Below are 15,448 nucleotides of genomic sequence, written 5' to 3' on the forward strand. Positions count from 1 at the left end.
ATTTCATCCATGTTGTAGCAGGTACCAGAATTTTTCTTCTTAAAAGGCTGAGTGATATTCCACGGTATGCACAGTCCACGTTTTGTGTATCAATTCATCTGAGCTTGAGTGGCTTCCCTTTCCCAACAGTTGACCAGGGTTATTGCATTCTGTTTGGATAGAGTTTACATGATTTTTTGTGAGCCCCCTTTCCCCATGAGATTGAGGGAGAACATATACAAGCATAGCAGGCATTGCTGCCTATAAAAGCAAGGGAACAAACAAATAAACAAATGCACTATTGTATTAATTAACTGATGCATCTTATGGTTGAAAATTTGATAAGTGTGGAAAAGTGTCAAAGACAAGTAAAATGGCTTCTAATCCCTGAGATTGCAGGTGATCTATACGTACCTGGAGGAAACGGTTACAAGAGGAGAAAGCAGGACAGCAAGGAGAGCTTTCCCTAGGAAGAGCCTGGCTATGCTGCTGTCTTTGCAGAGGGTCTGCTTGGAGGAAGGGGGACAGTCCCCTGTGAGGGCTAGAGACCCCCGGACCAAGCGGCTCTGCTCACCAGGGTCAGGAAAGCTGCCAATCCCAGGTGGGTGGGTGCTGCACAAACCTTATGTGGCACTCAGGGGACCATTAGTTGGTGAGTACATGAATCTGCACTCTCATGGGAACCTGGGCAGCTGTGCCACAACACCTGGTGTGTGGACAGAGCAAATCCTGAGGTGTCTGAGCTTGGGTCTGTTGTGGGAGGCAGGTTCCAAGAACCCCTGTCCCTCCCATGTGGGGACCCCTTCTCCAGAACAGCCACCTCTGGGAACCATTTGGGGGACTGGAAGGAACCAGTCACCTCTAAGAGAGGTATAATGAAGCAGGAAACCCCAGGGTAGCAGTGGGGTAGTGTGGCACCAGATGAGTAAGAGTTGCTGGTGGTAAGGGGCAGTATTCTCTCAAGGAACAGGGGACAAACGTATATCTCACTTTCTAGTGAGTCTCTGTGTTGAAACCTCCTGGGAAAACTGATTTGGGGAGGCCTTTTGCCCCAAAATACACACTGGAAGAGCCTGTGGCAATAAATAAGTCGCAGAAATTGCAGGACACTGACACTCTCCTCAAGCCCTTCCCACACCCTCTCTTCCCCAGTTGGCACGAACTGTCTCTGTGTGATGCCACTGGGCCTTGGTGCTTTGACAAGCCCAGTAGCAGTGTGCCCAGCCCAGCCACTGCAGGGCCAGGAGCTTCCAGGAGCACAACCATCCTACTTGTTCCCTGCCCCTGTCCTGGAGGTAGGCAGGGCAGGAGAAGGATAAGCCAAAATTCCAGCAGAGCCTAGTGACTTGGCTAGGACCCATAGCCACATTTGCAAGCTCCAGGCCAGTTCTCTTTTCCTGGCAAGAGGGCAGAAGCGAGCAGTGTGACAGGTTTGGGGAGAAGCAGAAGATCATGGGTGATGTGTGGACTCACTGCTGAGATGTTGGGACAAGAAGGGCTGAGAAGGAGAATGTGGTTTTGTGCCTCTGTTAACGGTTATTCTAATTCTGTCATGCACGAGGTGGCTTACATTTTTAAAGCACTCTCTTAGCCTTGTTCTTGTTTGTTTGTTTGTTTTTAGAAATTGTGTTTAAAATACACTTAACATAAAACTCACCATTACACCCATCACCACTATCTAGTTCTAGAACATTCTTACCATCCCCAAAGGAGACCCTGCTCCCACAGCTTGTGCAGAAAGCCAATGTTATGTCTGCACCCCATTAGCAGAGTGTACCCAAGCAGAGGGCATCTTCTCTCCCAATAAAAACAGCTCTTTAAAAAAACTAATTTGAATGGGCCATTTTTTTTTTTTGGTGTACATGGACACAACATAATGCCTTTATTTTTATGTGGTGCTGGGGATGGAACCCGGGTCCTGCCTATGCTAGGGGTGCACTCTACCACTAAGCCACAATCCCAGCCCATGAATGGGCCCACTTTTAAAGGTAATACTTAACATGTTACCTTAGTGACAAGTTTAAAATCACATAGGACATACAATAATATATACACCTAAAATACTGCATTCCCCAACTCTTGCTGCCATGACAAGTCGAGCAGTTTACCGTTCTTGACATTCTTGACGCTGCCTCCATCTCATTGCTGTGTTCTGCACACACCACCATCCTCATGGCCTGAGAGTGGCTGCTTCTTATTAATCCAGAAGCATTTTAACGACAGCATTTTCAAGGTATACTTCACATAGCATAGAAGTGCCCCTTTAGAAATGCTCCCAGAATTGTGAAGTCATCCCACTGTGTATTTCCAGAACTTTTTTGTTACCCCAAAAGGAACCCCCCAGTGATGTTTAAGCAATCCCTCGCCACCCTCCCTCCCCAGATTCACTTCCTGGTTGTCCTTCTGTCTCTGTGGAGTTTTCTGTCCTCATCCTACAGGGGCTTCTGTGACTGGCCTCTTGAGGTCTGGGCTATTTCCCAGCTTCTTCCACGTGGTGGCCCCATGTTAGTACCCCATTCCTTGTTGTAGCTGAATCACATTGCATCACATCCATCCAATGGCTTTTTTCATCTGTTTATAAGTTGGTGGACGTTGGACCATTTCCACCTTTAGGCTACTGTGACTGGTACCTGTGCTCTTCTGCTGACTAGCTTGTGAAATTATCCCCATTTTACAGATGAGGTGCTGAAGCCAGAGTGATGGGAACGTGGGTGCCCCCTGGTAGGTCAGCCTTGTCTAGGGAGAGCAGCCGGCTGACACTGGAAAGTGGGAGACATGGATTCCTCAGTCAAGCTGGGGATAGTCCAGGAGCCCGGTGCTCCTGGAAGGCCTTGCACCCCTCTGTGGAGTGTTGAGGAGGCATGACTCAAGAGTCCTTCTCTGGCTTTGATCAGGTTCAGGAGAAGGAGCCTTGTAGAATCCAGTGGCCCCCTGCCATGCCAGCTTGGTGACATCCTGCCAGATTAGACCACAGCAAGCTGTACCTGCCCTCTTTTGGATGTGCAGGGGAAGCCAGACCCTCCTCTGAGACCATGGACCCCTCCCATTCTGCACTGCCACCCTGGATGAAGTTTGGCCTGTGGTGGCCCCTTCTGCTCCCAGCAGGTGAGTGGCTGCCTAATCTCTGGGACTTCACCGCTGTGTGCTCATGTGCCAGGTGAGGGGATATCCTGCAGGTGGGCTCATTGCAGTCCTCAAGGCAGCAAGGATGTTAGAGGTCATAGGCTGGTTCCTGGTTCCACAGGGAGAAGATGGAGGGGCTGTCACAGCGCTGATATTAACAGCTGTGTTACCTTGAATGTCCCCAGCTTCAGTGTTGCTCATCTGCAAAACACAAATAGTGCAGCGGACCTCCCAGAGCTATTGTGGGGACAGAAGGAAAGCCTGTGCCTAGCACCTGGGTCATAGGAGGCACCCAGGACACACATGTGGTGGTTATTGTCCTTGCCAGGCTTTCTGTCCCAGCTGGAGCTGCTGCGGTTCTGGGTTTGGAGCAGTAGCTGTCCACTCACTCAGTGGCAGAGCCTTGGTGTGCCAAAGCCATTGGCAGAGTACTGAAAACCCCCTGAGAGACCCATTGACAGTGGTTGGCCTAGTTGATGAGAGGTGGCAAGTGCCAGTGGTTTAGGAACAACTCAGGGAGGTGCCCTCAGTGGCAAGGGCTACGGCTGGCACCGCTGGTTCCTCTGATGACTGGGTGGGAACTAATGCTGCTCACCACCAGGCTTGCTGTCATGGGGCAAGTCCCCTCCCTGCACCTTAACTGGGACCTGGGCTGGATCTCCCCCCTCCCTGCCGCTGCACTCTGGCTTTGTTATCTAATATCACACAGGTACTGATGTCCAGTACTGACGACCAGCACGAGCGAGTGCACTGTGGCTACGGGGCTCTGCACAGCTGTGATGAACATTATCATAGTGAGTCCTCCACAGGGTTTGAAGTGGAATCTGGATTCACATCCTACTTGACAGATGAGCAATCTGAAGCTCACACAGATGGCGGCCTCTGCTTTGATGGGAAGCCAGATGCCCGCTGCCTCCTTGGCTTCTGGAGACCTCTCCTCTTCTCTCCCATCCCACAGTGTTGACTCAGTGAGGCCCTCACACCCAGGCTGAGGATTGCCTCTTCAAATACCTCTTCAGGTGCTATAACCGCTGGGCACGGCTGGTGCCCAACACCTCAGACATGGTGATCGTGGGCTTAGGACTGTCCATTGCCCAGCCCATTGATGTGGTGGGCCTGTCTCCCAATCCTGGGCCCCTCAGAATCAGCCTCCAGACCCCAGGCTCTTCCCCAGGGTCCCCCCAGCCTCCCAGCCCATCTCCATTACAGCGGGGACCTCAGCCTGTTTCTCCTGGGCTGCCACAGCCCCTTCCCCTCTCTTGCTCAGATCCCCTTCTGGGGCAGCAGAGGGCAGCAGGGGGGTTTCTTGTGTGACCCTGAAGAATCTGAGTCCAGGGGAATGTTGGGAGGGATGCTGGGCTTGGGTGCCGCACAGAGGCTCTTCCTGTGGGTGGGGATCCCTGCAGCCCCCTCACTCATCCTGTGCTCGGGTTCTGTTGCCCTCTCCCTCTTACCAGCCAGGATGAGAAGAACCAAATGATGACCACCAATGTCTGGCTGAGGCAGGTGAGGATTCTCCCAGCAGGGGGGGAAAGTCATCGCTGGACCCTGCCCCACCCCTCCCTGTACCTTTCCCTGACAGGAGCAAGCTGCTGCATTCAAGGTTGGTGAACACCTGCCACTTGGGTCATCTGGTTGCAAGTGACCTCTCCAGCGGACTTTGCTTTCATGGCCAGGCTCTGAGTCTACTCCCTGGACATGTCACCAGAGAGCCAGAGATGCCTTTCTTAGAAATGGACATTTCATATTCCTTGCTGCTTGGGGACAGGCTGCATTGTCACCAAAACCCCAGGGGGGTCTCATTCTGCCCATTTTACAGCTGAGGAAAATGAGAAGCAGGGTGTGGCTGGGACAGTAAAGGGGGGCACCCAGGTGTGCCTGGCTCTGCTCCTTCTACCAAAGAACACTGAGTTCCCTGTTTGTGTTGCTTGACAAACCCGAAGCTCGCCAACTAGAGCCACTTGGATGCTTCGTATCTCAGTTTCATGGTCAGGAGTTTGAGTGTTTCCTCTGCTTTGCATGGCGACTACTTGGGAGCATCTGGCTGGTGGCTGTCCTGTTCTGAAGGGTTAAGGACAAATTTTACTCACAGAAGGGGTGTTTGGAAAGTTCTGAAAGGGTGGGCCTGGCTGGCCTCCTGGCCCTGCCCAGGACCTCTTGGGGTCTTTTCCTGCAGTGTCTCCAGGAGGGAAGTCAGATTCCCACCTGTGGCTCAGGGCTCCCAGAAGGAAGGTCCCTAGAGAGAGGCAGAACCTGCTGGTCTCTGATGGCCTGAATGGGCTCAGCATCCATCTTGCCATATTCTGTAGGTCAGGGCAATACAGGAGTCAAGCTAGATTCATGGAGGGGCCATAGACCCCACCTCTCAGTGGAAGGACAGCCAAAGAGCATGTGGCCCTCCTGGATGGGCCACTCCTAGGGCAGACTCATTAGAGCACAGGTCTCATGAGAACCCCAGTGTGTTCCCTCCCTTCTTACCCCTCCTGATCTGCTCTGATGCTCTGAAGGCCTCTGACATAGAGGTGGCAGTAGAATGTGAGAAAGAGGAGCTGGTGCCCTGCCCTACCAGCACCTGACTGTCCCTGGGCAGAGGTAAACATGCAGAGAGCCACACCCACCAGAATGTTGATTGGCATCTCTGTTTGAGTCCTTTGAATGGGTGCCTGGTCCTCCAGTGCCCTTTCTGTAATCCCTGTCCCCCAGGAGGCCCTGGATGGTGTTGGGGTGTGGTGTTTCAGCTACTTAGTTTAAATTAGACCTTGGTCCAGAGACTCTGAGTGGATACTGTACATCCCAGAGCTGTTGGAGCGTGAGGAGGCTCATATTTACAGATGTGCCAACTGGGGACCAGAACAAGGAAGGTACTGTGTGTGTAGTTGGGGTAGGCCTAGAACCTAGGTCACTGCAGCTGTCCCCATGGTCTGGTCACCTGGGCCAGGGGCTGGGCAGGAGGTGAGAACATACACTGCTGTGGGACCTGGGCTATCAATCCATCACCACCTCTGACTAGCCTGAGATGCTGAGCATGTTATTCAGCTTCTCTGAGCCTCATTTTCCTCATCTGTAAAATGAATGTGATTCAACCTACTACCACATGCCTGAGGACAGTAATATGCCCCAACTTGATGTGGGTTCCCCAAAATGTTGATTGGAACTGAAAACATGATGAATGGAATGGAGAGAGAATAAAAACTGATCGGAGGAAAGAAACATAGGTTCACTTGGACATGATTTGGGGGGAGCAGGAGTGAAGTCCAGAGCAACTCTTGCTCCCTCCTGGGCCATCCCCTGGGTAGGGAGATCTCTGGAACATATTCTGGAGGTCACAAATAGCTCCGAGCCTTAGCCGCATGCCTCTGGCAGGTGGCTTTTCCCCTCTGTGGTCCTCACTTCCACCTGCTCAGCATGCCCTGGCCGGCTGTCTCTGGAGCCTCTACCTGGATGGAGAATCTAACCACTTCTGTAAACTGTGATGTGCTGAAACACGACTTCAGCTCAGATCCTGCAGTGCCTCACCGGAGTCAGCCAGGGAGGCAAAAGAGAACCAGGGGCATGGATGGGGACACCACCTGCCTGGGAGTTAGCTACTGAAGTGGGGGCAAAGTGAGGAGGGTGTTTATCTGGGAGGGTGTGCCTGGTTCCTTGGTCAGAGCCCTTTCCTGGCATTGCAGCCTCTCCGTTCTGTGGGGCTGGGTGGGGCTCTGGGGGCTCCTGAATCCCTAGCTCAGCCTAGGTTGACAGAGGCCCCTCCCTGGCATGGCAGTGATGGGACCCCTCCCCTGCGCAGGAGTGGAGGGACTACAAGCTGTGCTGGAACCTCGCTGATTTTGGCAACATCACCTCCCTTCGGGTCCCTTCAGAGATGATCTGGATCCCTGACATTGTCCTTTCCAACAAGTAGGAAGCCATGGAGCCCTGGGAAGATCACCAGGAGGGATGGTAAAGGGGACTTGGAGGGCTTCATCCTTTCCCTCTCAATACTTAGCAGAGAACCCCCTCCTCTGTATTCTTTTATTCCTTTCATTCTGTTCTCTCCCTCCTACACACCATTTACTGGGCACTGAAGATGTATTCATTTGTAGCAAGGTGATATGGGACAGATTTGCCAACTCTGAGTATCCTTTGGAAAATGTGGTTCAGGCTCTCTAAAAACACTTAAGAGTTGAAATTTTAGAGGATGACAATATTGTCTGAACAGGTAAGTGGCATACTATAGTAGCACCTTTGAAGAACAAATTCACTGGGTATGTTTTTTCTTTAATCATGTTTTCTTATACTTGCTTTGGATTCAAGACCCAAAGGATCAATCTCATCCTAACAACTAGAATCTAACAGAAGCTGGAGGGTGGGGGGGGGAGGAGTATATAGAGAATCCCAGTGGGCAAAAATCAATGAATTAACATACTTTTTGATAGGAGAAATAGAAATCTATATTTTTATTAGTTTGTTTAGTATCAGGCAATTCTTCATTGAGAAGTTAAGAAGTTCAAATTTAAAAGAAGGTGTTATAATTGTCTAAAACCATTTTCTAAAGAAGGTTGCTGCTTCCTTAAGATATGAATACCTATGACAAGGTTCTGTGGTCATGGTTTTGGATCACACTGTATGTCTGTCATCCCCTGCCAAGGGCTTTGGAAGCCAGCAGAGCGCAATAGCGTTTTAAATGCTGTTTTAAGTCCTGCAGCAAAGAAACCAGCTTACTGAGCACTTCCCAATCCCTTGGACCCTACCTTGGAAATGATATTTTTGACCAATAAAACATAGAGAGAGAGTCCATTTCTAGACCTCGAGAGAGGTCAGTGGTTCCTTACACCAGTTTCTTACACTGTCTGGTCCTGGGCAGGCCCAGCGCCCTCTCACCTAAGCCGTCTTGGTAAACACACACTTGCCACTGGGTGACCTGGCAGGTCTGACACTGCAGGTACCTGTGTTTGCTGACTCATACCCCCACCTCATTGCTCTGTACCCAGGAGCTGGCACCCAGGAACATTCTAGTTTCTACTTCCTGAGCATTTGGCAGAGATATGAGCAAAGTCCTAGGGTCAAATCCAACTTCAATTTTCAGGATTGTCAATAAAGCCATGACCACTAAGACTTGATTTTCACAAGAAAAGCCCAGTTAAACTTCTGTAGACATATAAAGAAACATCTGTTCCACCCAGGTACTACACTCTGGCCAATCAATAGAACTGTTCCTTCAACCAAATGGGTGCATGTTGCCATCTAGTGGCAATTATGTGAAATGACCAAAATGCCTTTAATTTCTTTTTCTTTTTTTCTTTTTGACTTTTTGCCTGATGTATTTGTTACTCTCTTTCAAAATTCCTGTTTCCAGCCAGTCTGTCTCTCTACCCTGGAACTACTCCATGGGAAACTCCCTTGTATTCTGATTCCCTGGACTTTAGGACAGACCGTAGGAAGCTAAGGGGGAGTTGACGAAGTCCCATCTGATTGGTCACCATTGTTCCAGTGTCCCCATAGTCCTTGTGGGTCTTTGGATTCTCATTCCCACGAAGTCCCCAACCTCATCTACCACAGTCACTATGATGCCCACCTGGTGGCTCCAGTGAGCACTGTTAAGGTTTTCCTTGGCCACAGCTATTTCTTGTTCCTGCAGGGCCCTCTGCTGTGGTGCCCCCTCCCCTCCCTTGGCTGAGTCCTCCCTGAGCACTGCAGCCAGCCTCCTGTTGGTGCCAAGCTGCCTCCTAGGGGGGCCCTAGTGGTTGAGGTTAGATGCATGGACTCCAGGAAGTTTCCTCACTAGCCAAAATCTTAGGTCTCTTGAGCAAAGAACAAAAGATCCAAGTGGGAAAGTCATGATCTTCTACCTAAGAAGCTGCTTGCTCACTGTGTGCTAGGAAAGTACAGTTCAAAATTATCACTCTAAAATATTAAAGGAATAAAACAGGCAATGGAACTGCATACACCCTGTGACCTCAAATATGCAAAACCATCAGAATCATTGTCTGCGTGACAGTAGAATAGACATGTATCATATCACATTGTTAATAGTGGGTATTTTAAAAAGTCTTGGTACTTTCCAGTGTTCTTCAAAACTCCAACTTTTGCAATTAAAACAATATTATATCAAAAGAAAACTCAAGTATATCCATCTTCTGGGGGAATTTTATACTCTTGCAAAAGATGGGACACTTGGCCAGCTAAGAACTGCCTTGTTCAGGTTGTTCTCTGCAGCAGTCTGGGTGGGTCAGGTGGGTGTGCAGAGCCCCCAGCTGGTCTTCTCTCCGCAGTGCAGATGGGGAGTTTGTGGTGACCCACCTGACCACAGCGCACCTCTTCTCCATGGGCACTGTGCACTGGGTGCCCCCCGACATTTACAAAAGCTCCTGCAGCATCGACGTCACCTTCTTCCCCTTCCACCAGCAGAATTGTAAGATGAAGTCTGGCTCCTGGACCTATGACAAGAGCAAGATCGACCTGGAGCCGATGGAACAGACGGTGGACCTGAAGGACTACTGGGAGAGTGGAGAGTGGGCCATCATCAATGCCACGGGCACCTACAACAGCAAGAAGTATGACTGCTACCCCGAGATCTAACCTGACGTCACCTACGCCTTTGTCATCTGCCGGCTGCCGCTCTTCTACACCATCAACCTCATCATCCCGCACCTGCTAATCTCCTGCCTCACCGTGCTGGTCTTCTACCTGCCCTCTGACTGCGGCGAGAAGATCACGCTGTGCATCTCCATGCTGCTCTTGCTGACCAGCGAGTACCAGCTCTTCACTATGATCTTCGTCACCCTCTCCATTGTCATCACCGTCTTCATGCTCAACGTGCACCACGGCTTCCCCAGCACCCACAACATGCCCTGTTGGGTGCGGGTGGCCCTGCTGGGATGTGTGCCCTGGTGGCTACTGATGAACTGGCCTCCTTTGGAGCCACACGACTCCCCAGGCCTGAAACTTGGCCCATCTTGTTACTGGTTGGAGACCAACATGGATGCAGAGGAGAGAGAGGAGGCAGAGGAGGAAGAAGAGACAGGCAGATGGGTGTGTGCAGGCCATCCAGCCCCCTCCATGGGTATCATCTATGGCCGCAGATGCCTGAACCCACCGGCCTCAGGGCCCAGGGCCGAGGCTCACTCTGGGGAGCCTGAGGTCTTGCTGTCGCTTTGCATACAGAAAGCCCTGGAAGGTGTGCACTATATTACTGACCACCTGTGGTCTGAGGATGCTGACTCTTCGGTGAGTGAGATCTGGGTGAGGGCCTCCCCTGGGTGACCCTACCAGCTTAGCAGGGAAAACTTCCACCTCAAGGTGGTAGCTAGACCAACCTGGACCCCTCCCTGTGGGCTGGCCTCACTCATTCATGGCTCCAAAGAGTCTGAAATCAATTGGGAGAGAACATTTAGCTGGCTCTTGGGACACTTGATGGCAGTAGGAATAGAATGTCCCTGCTCAGCCTAACTGGGAGACAGCAAGCAGAGAAGGGCATGCTTAGATGTGGACTCTGCAGTGCCATGCTATGCCACTACCTACAGGAGTTGGCAGGGATGGGAGGTGGAGGGGGGATTAGGAGAGCCTGGTGGGATAGCCCCCTGTGGTAGTGGCCTTCCTCTTTTATGCTAGATGGTCCCCTCTCCTCTTTGCTCATGAGGCCCTCTGTGAAGCTCATGAGTCAACCACAAACCCTGCAGATTCTTGGTTGTACGAGGCTGGTCCTCTCCGCAGCCTCTGCCTTATCTAGCACTCAGCATCAGCATTTTCTTATCAACTTAGGGAAGGGTGAAAGGCTGGAAAGTATCACTGGATAGCCTTGATAAGTGAATGAGAAAATTAATCATTAATTTGGGAGCAGCTAGGCATCCATCCCTGGCCTGGGCTGGGAATCCAGGCTACACAAAGCCCACCCACTAACCTGCCCTGAGTCACACCTACCCCACCCACTACCTTCTCTGCACTGAAATCACTGCAGCCACTGGGAGTCCATCTCCTTAGATGGTACCAGCACCTCTCTGTGTTCCTCTAGTCCCTTTGCCTGAAACCTGCTGAGCCCCGGCAGTGTGAAGGGTGACATAGGTGGGACACAGGAGAGGGTGGTATGGGGCTTGGGCCAGCTCTGTTTCTCCCTCCACCCTATCTCTGCACCTGTGCCAGTCTTAGCTTCCCCTTGGGTCTCAGGGGACAGTTGCTTTTGCCCTGTGGTTGTCCCTACAGGGACTGAGCATGAGAGGAACACTTCTTGAGACCTGGCCTCTGTCACTGTGAGCCCATTTCTCCCGCAGGTGAGAGAAGACTAGAAGTGTGTTGCCATGGTCATCGACAGAATCTTCCTCTGGCTCTTTATCATTGTCTGCTTCCTGGGAACCAGGCAGCAAGCAGAGTAGGGCAAACTGCCGACTCCCCTCCATCTTGGGGTCCTGTCCTTCTGAACCTCCTCCTCCTCAGCACACAACACTCCTTCACACATCTGGAAAGACCTACCTACCTGTGACCCTGGCCCAGGCCCTGCTCCTGAGTTCTCTCCTGAGACCCCCCCCCCCAACTCCATGGCCCTCTAGCCTCATTCCTCCTCATTCTGTAGCCCCCGCCCTCAAACCCCTGTCTCTCTGCCTAACTGAGGCTCCCAAAGGTGATCTGCTGCAGGAACAGCATGGAGATCTGTGTTGTTAATGTTTCATGTCCATCCATCTTGCATGTGAGTAAAGTGGTTAAATAAAGCCAAGTCTGCTGTTCCTTCAGCTGTGTGACCCGCTAGAGCCCAAGTGGTCTGGGTGCAGCTGAAAGAGATGCCACATGGATGAAACTGCCCTGGGTCCCTCCTGGAAAGTGGCCCCTGAGTCAGGTACCCTACTGACCAGTTGGGACCAAGGACTGGAGCACACCTGTCCCACTGCCAGGTGCTTTCCTTGGCCATGGCCCAGCATCCATCAGCCCTTGATCTGCACCCAAAAGAACACCATCCATCTCTTGCCTGGCTGTGGTTCATGGCCAGCCTCCTCCCACAAAGGGCACATCAAACCAACACCACAGTCCAACAAACCACAAAGAAAATGGTATGAGTTTAATTCAACCACAAATCTGATAGAAAGGAGGCAAAAGAAGGCTCAACACAAACACTTGAGAAAGGAAGGGGTCAGATGAGAAAAGGGGGAGAAGAGGAGCAAGAAAAGGCAGGGAAGGTTAAGGAAGAAAGAGAGGAGGTTGCCAGGGATAAAGCAGATTGTAGTCCAAAGTCCAGTCCTGGCCACTGTCTCTCTGCTCCTTCCCCAGATACTTGGTGTGATAACAACAGTGTCCTGTGCCAGAATTCCCAATCAGTTTGTTCTTGGACTGTGTTCCAGATTCCCCATCAGGAGGAAACCCAGCTGTCAGTCCAGACCAAACTCACATTAAATAAATTTGAATATACACTGTACAAGAAAGCCAGCCCATCCCCCATCTTTCAAGCCTCCTGACCCCCCCCCAATAAAGCCATTCCCTGGCCCCTCTGTGCATCAGGGGATCCCTGAGGGCTGGAGAGGAAGGAGAAGAAATAGCTTGGTTCCCATATGGGCCCGCCATGTCCATGCATAAGGTGTTTTGGCTGCTAGGGACACTACTGTGACCCCAATGAGGCTTCAGCACCCAGGTTGGGGTAGGAGGGGTAGCTGGCGACGACAGTGATCTTGGAACCATGTGTGTCACACCCACCCTGCGTCAATATCCAGAGTCCCCTCCATCCAGCTGCAGCCTGAACAGAACAGTCTGGGGTGGGGCGGGGAGGGGTTCATGCAAAGTGGTGAGGGAAGGACCCCTCACCCAGGTCCTTCCCTGAGAAGACCATGTGACCAAAGGCAAGGCAGGGGAGGTGCATGACCAGTGGGGGTGGAAGATGCAGGTGGGTGGCCACCATGCTAGGTCACTCTGCAGGCAGGTGGGCCAGATTGGCCAGGACCTTGGCCTGGTCCATGGCATCCAGCAGGTTCTTGGCGTCCACGGCCAGGGTGTGGGAAGCCGTGAACATCTGTCGCTTGCACTCCTCACTCAGGGAGGTCAAGGCATTCTGCTGCACCAGCTGCATTTTGTTGATAAGGTCTGCCAGGTCCTTGTTGAGCAGCTTCTGTATCCCCTCAATCTGTAGGGAAAGCACACAAACAGGCGAGTTGCTTGGCCATTGGGAAGGGTATTGGCTGAAGTCCCTGGGGACAAGGTGGGTCTAGGCCTGGCTGAAACCAGCCCCCCATACAGATTGGAGTGGGCATCCCAACCCCTAGCCAATCGTGTGAGCATGGCCTGACCCCACCCCATACGCAATCCAGTCGCAACAACCCTTCACACCACCAAAATTCAGGTGAACGGTCAGGGTCCACGTCCTTGTGCCATTTTGTAACTGTCTACCATCAAATCAAGAGATCTGGGATTTTTTTTAACCACCACATGCCCAGAGCCTAGCCCACTGAGCACATGAAACACAAGAGATGTTTGTTGAATGAGCGAGTGAGTACATGGTCATCCCTAGGATACAAAGCTATCATATCACATCTGACCTCTCCTCAGGAAATTTGCCCTAAAGCTGTCTAGGTCCCTGGTGGCCATCTCAGCCCTCTGATGGTACCTGCCTAGATGGGGTGCCTCTGTGGGCTACTGCTGCCACCCAGAGGCAGGTTGAGAAATGTCCCAAGTGTCCCTGCTCTGTCTTGCCTTGAGCAGGCAGATGGTTAGGGTGGTGATGGGATGGGCCACATGCCACATGGATCATGTGGCAGATGGCTGACCATGAGAGGCAGAGGATCCCATGGCTCCATGGGAGGTCCACATTTGGTTTCTAGACAGACAACCGACAAATGTCCAGTAGCCCTGGATCAGCTTCTTACAGCTGCAGTAACAAATGACCACAAACCTAGCAGCTCCGAGCAGCACAGGTCATTCCTTTACAGTTCTGCAGGTCAGACTTCTGAGCGGGCCCAATGAGGCTAACACCAGGGTGCAGACTGGACTGCATTCCTTCTAGAGCTGGGCAGGGTGTTCCCTGTCTTTCCCTGGGTTGAAACTGCACCTTCCAACAGCAGTGTCCCTCTGACTTTGGTTTCTGTCATCACAGCCCTTCTCTGACCTTCCTCCCGCTGCTCATTAACAAGGACACAGGCCCACTTGGGTAATCCACATAATCTCCCCCTCTCAAAAGCCTCACACTGATCACATCCCCCAAACCCCTTTAGCCTTGTAAGATAATGTGTTCACAAGTCCCAGGGATCAGGCTAGGTCCCTGGTGGCCATCACAGGGCTGTGTCAGCAGAACACCGGGATTCCCAGGGCTTCATTGACAGGATTTCAATGAGACATTCACCTTGACCTTGGTCCAGTGAGTAGATAAAGGATAAAGGGTGGGGAGAGGAGACAGGCATGCCCTCTTGCACATCCACATTCAATAAAAATTTATGGCAATCTGAGACCTGATAGGAAATTCACCCCAGAAGCTGGCCAGGCTCCTGGGGGCCTCTCGGCCCTCTGATGGTGGCTGCCCAGACATGCTGTGCAGTCTCCTGATGGACAGAAATGGGACTGCCCAGGTGGCTTAGGGACCTCTGCTAGAAATGCAACTAGGAACAGGTGGAGGTATGGGGAGAAGGGACAGATTCGACACCATCTAGGATAGGACACCTACCTCTGTCCTCGAAGATGATGGCAAGGAGGGCAAGAGATCATCCACACTCCCAATGAGCTTCCTCAGAGTCAGCCCCATGTGGGGCTGGAAGGAGGAAGGCACAGGGCAGCTGTTAGCACCTGCTATTTTCTTTTCCACAAAGCCCTGTTTGCTTTGGCCAGAGCACATCTTGGGGGTTCCAGGAACCAACTTCCCTTTGACCATGGGTGGAGACACCACCCCCTTCTTCAGGGGTGACAGCCCCACTTCCTTGGGTCCCTTCTGCCTGGGCTCTCACCTTCACCACCACCACGTAGCCCTCAGGGGGCAGCTGGCAGAGCTCCTTCTTGAGATCCAGCACTGCGCGCACCAGCTCCATGACATTGAGGTTCACTAGGTCATCGGTCTTGTCCAGGTTGGCTGTGGACTGGATGGACTAAGGACAAGAAGTAGAGGGGGCTTGGGGGACCTGGGAGGACACTGCTACCACTGCTGTTCTTTTGTGGATAGGCAACTCAGCCACCAGCCCACCAGGAAGGACTCTTTTGTGGAGAAATAGTGACCTTTCCTGGGCCTGTATCCCTCCCTTCTGCCTCCAGGACAATGGCTGTCCAGCCAGGGAGCCTAATCACATTCTGGTGATTGCCTAACCAGACCCATGGAACCATCACCTAGCCTTGGGGTCCAGGTTGGTCAGTGCCCGTCAGGTCATTCTAATGGGCAGCCGAAATCGAGCACCACTGTTCTAGAGCAAAGAAT

The 15,448-nt window shown here is 51.9% G+C and overlaps 2 pseudogenes; one reads left to right on the top strand and one right to left on the bottom strand.

Moving 5' to 3' along the window:
* Positions 1–4,149: 4,149 nt before the first annotated feature.
* LOC143640646 (neuronal acetylcholine receptor subunit alpha-2-like) lies at positions 4,150–11,450 on the top strand (annotated as a pseudogene).
* Positions 11,451–12,964: 1,514 nt separating this feature from the next.
* Positions 12,965–15,448, bottom strand: part of LOC143389040 (protein-tyrosine kinase 2-beta-like) — a 54,274-nt pseudogene continuing 51,790 nt past the window's right edge.

The sequence above is a fragment of the Callospermophilus lateralis genome, unplaced genomic scaffold (assembly GCF_048772815.1).
Source record: "Callospermophilus lateralis isolate mCalLat2 unplaced genomic scaffold, mCalLat2.hap1 Scaffold_43, whole genome shotgun sequence".
In the NCBI taxonomy this organism is placed as follows: Eukaryota; Metazoa; Chordata; class Mammalia; order Rodentia; family Sciuridae; genus Callospermophilus; species Callospermophilus lateralis.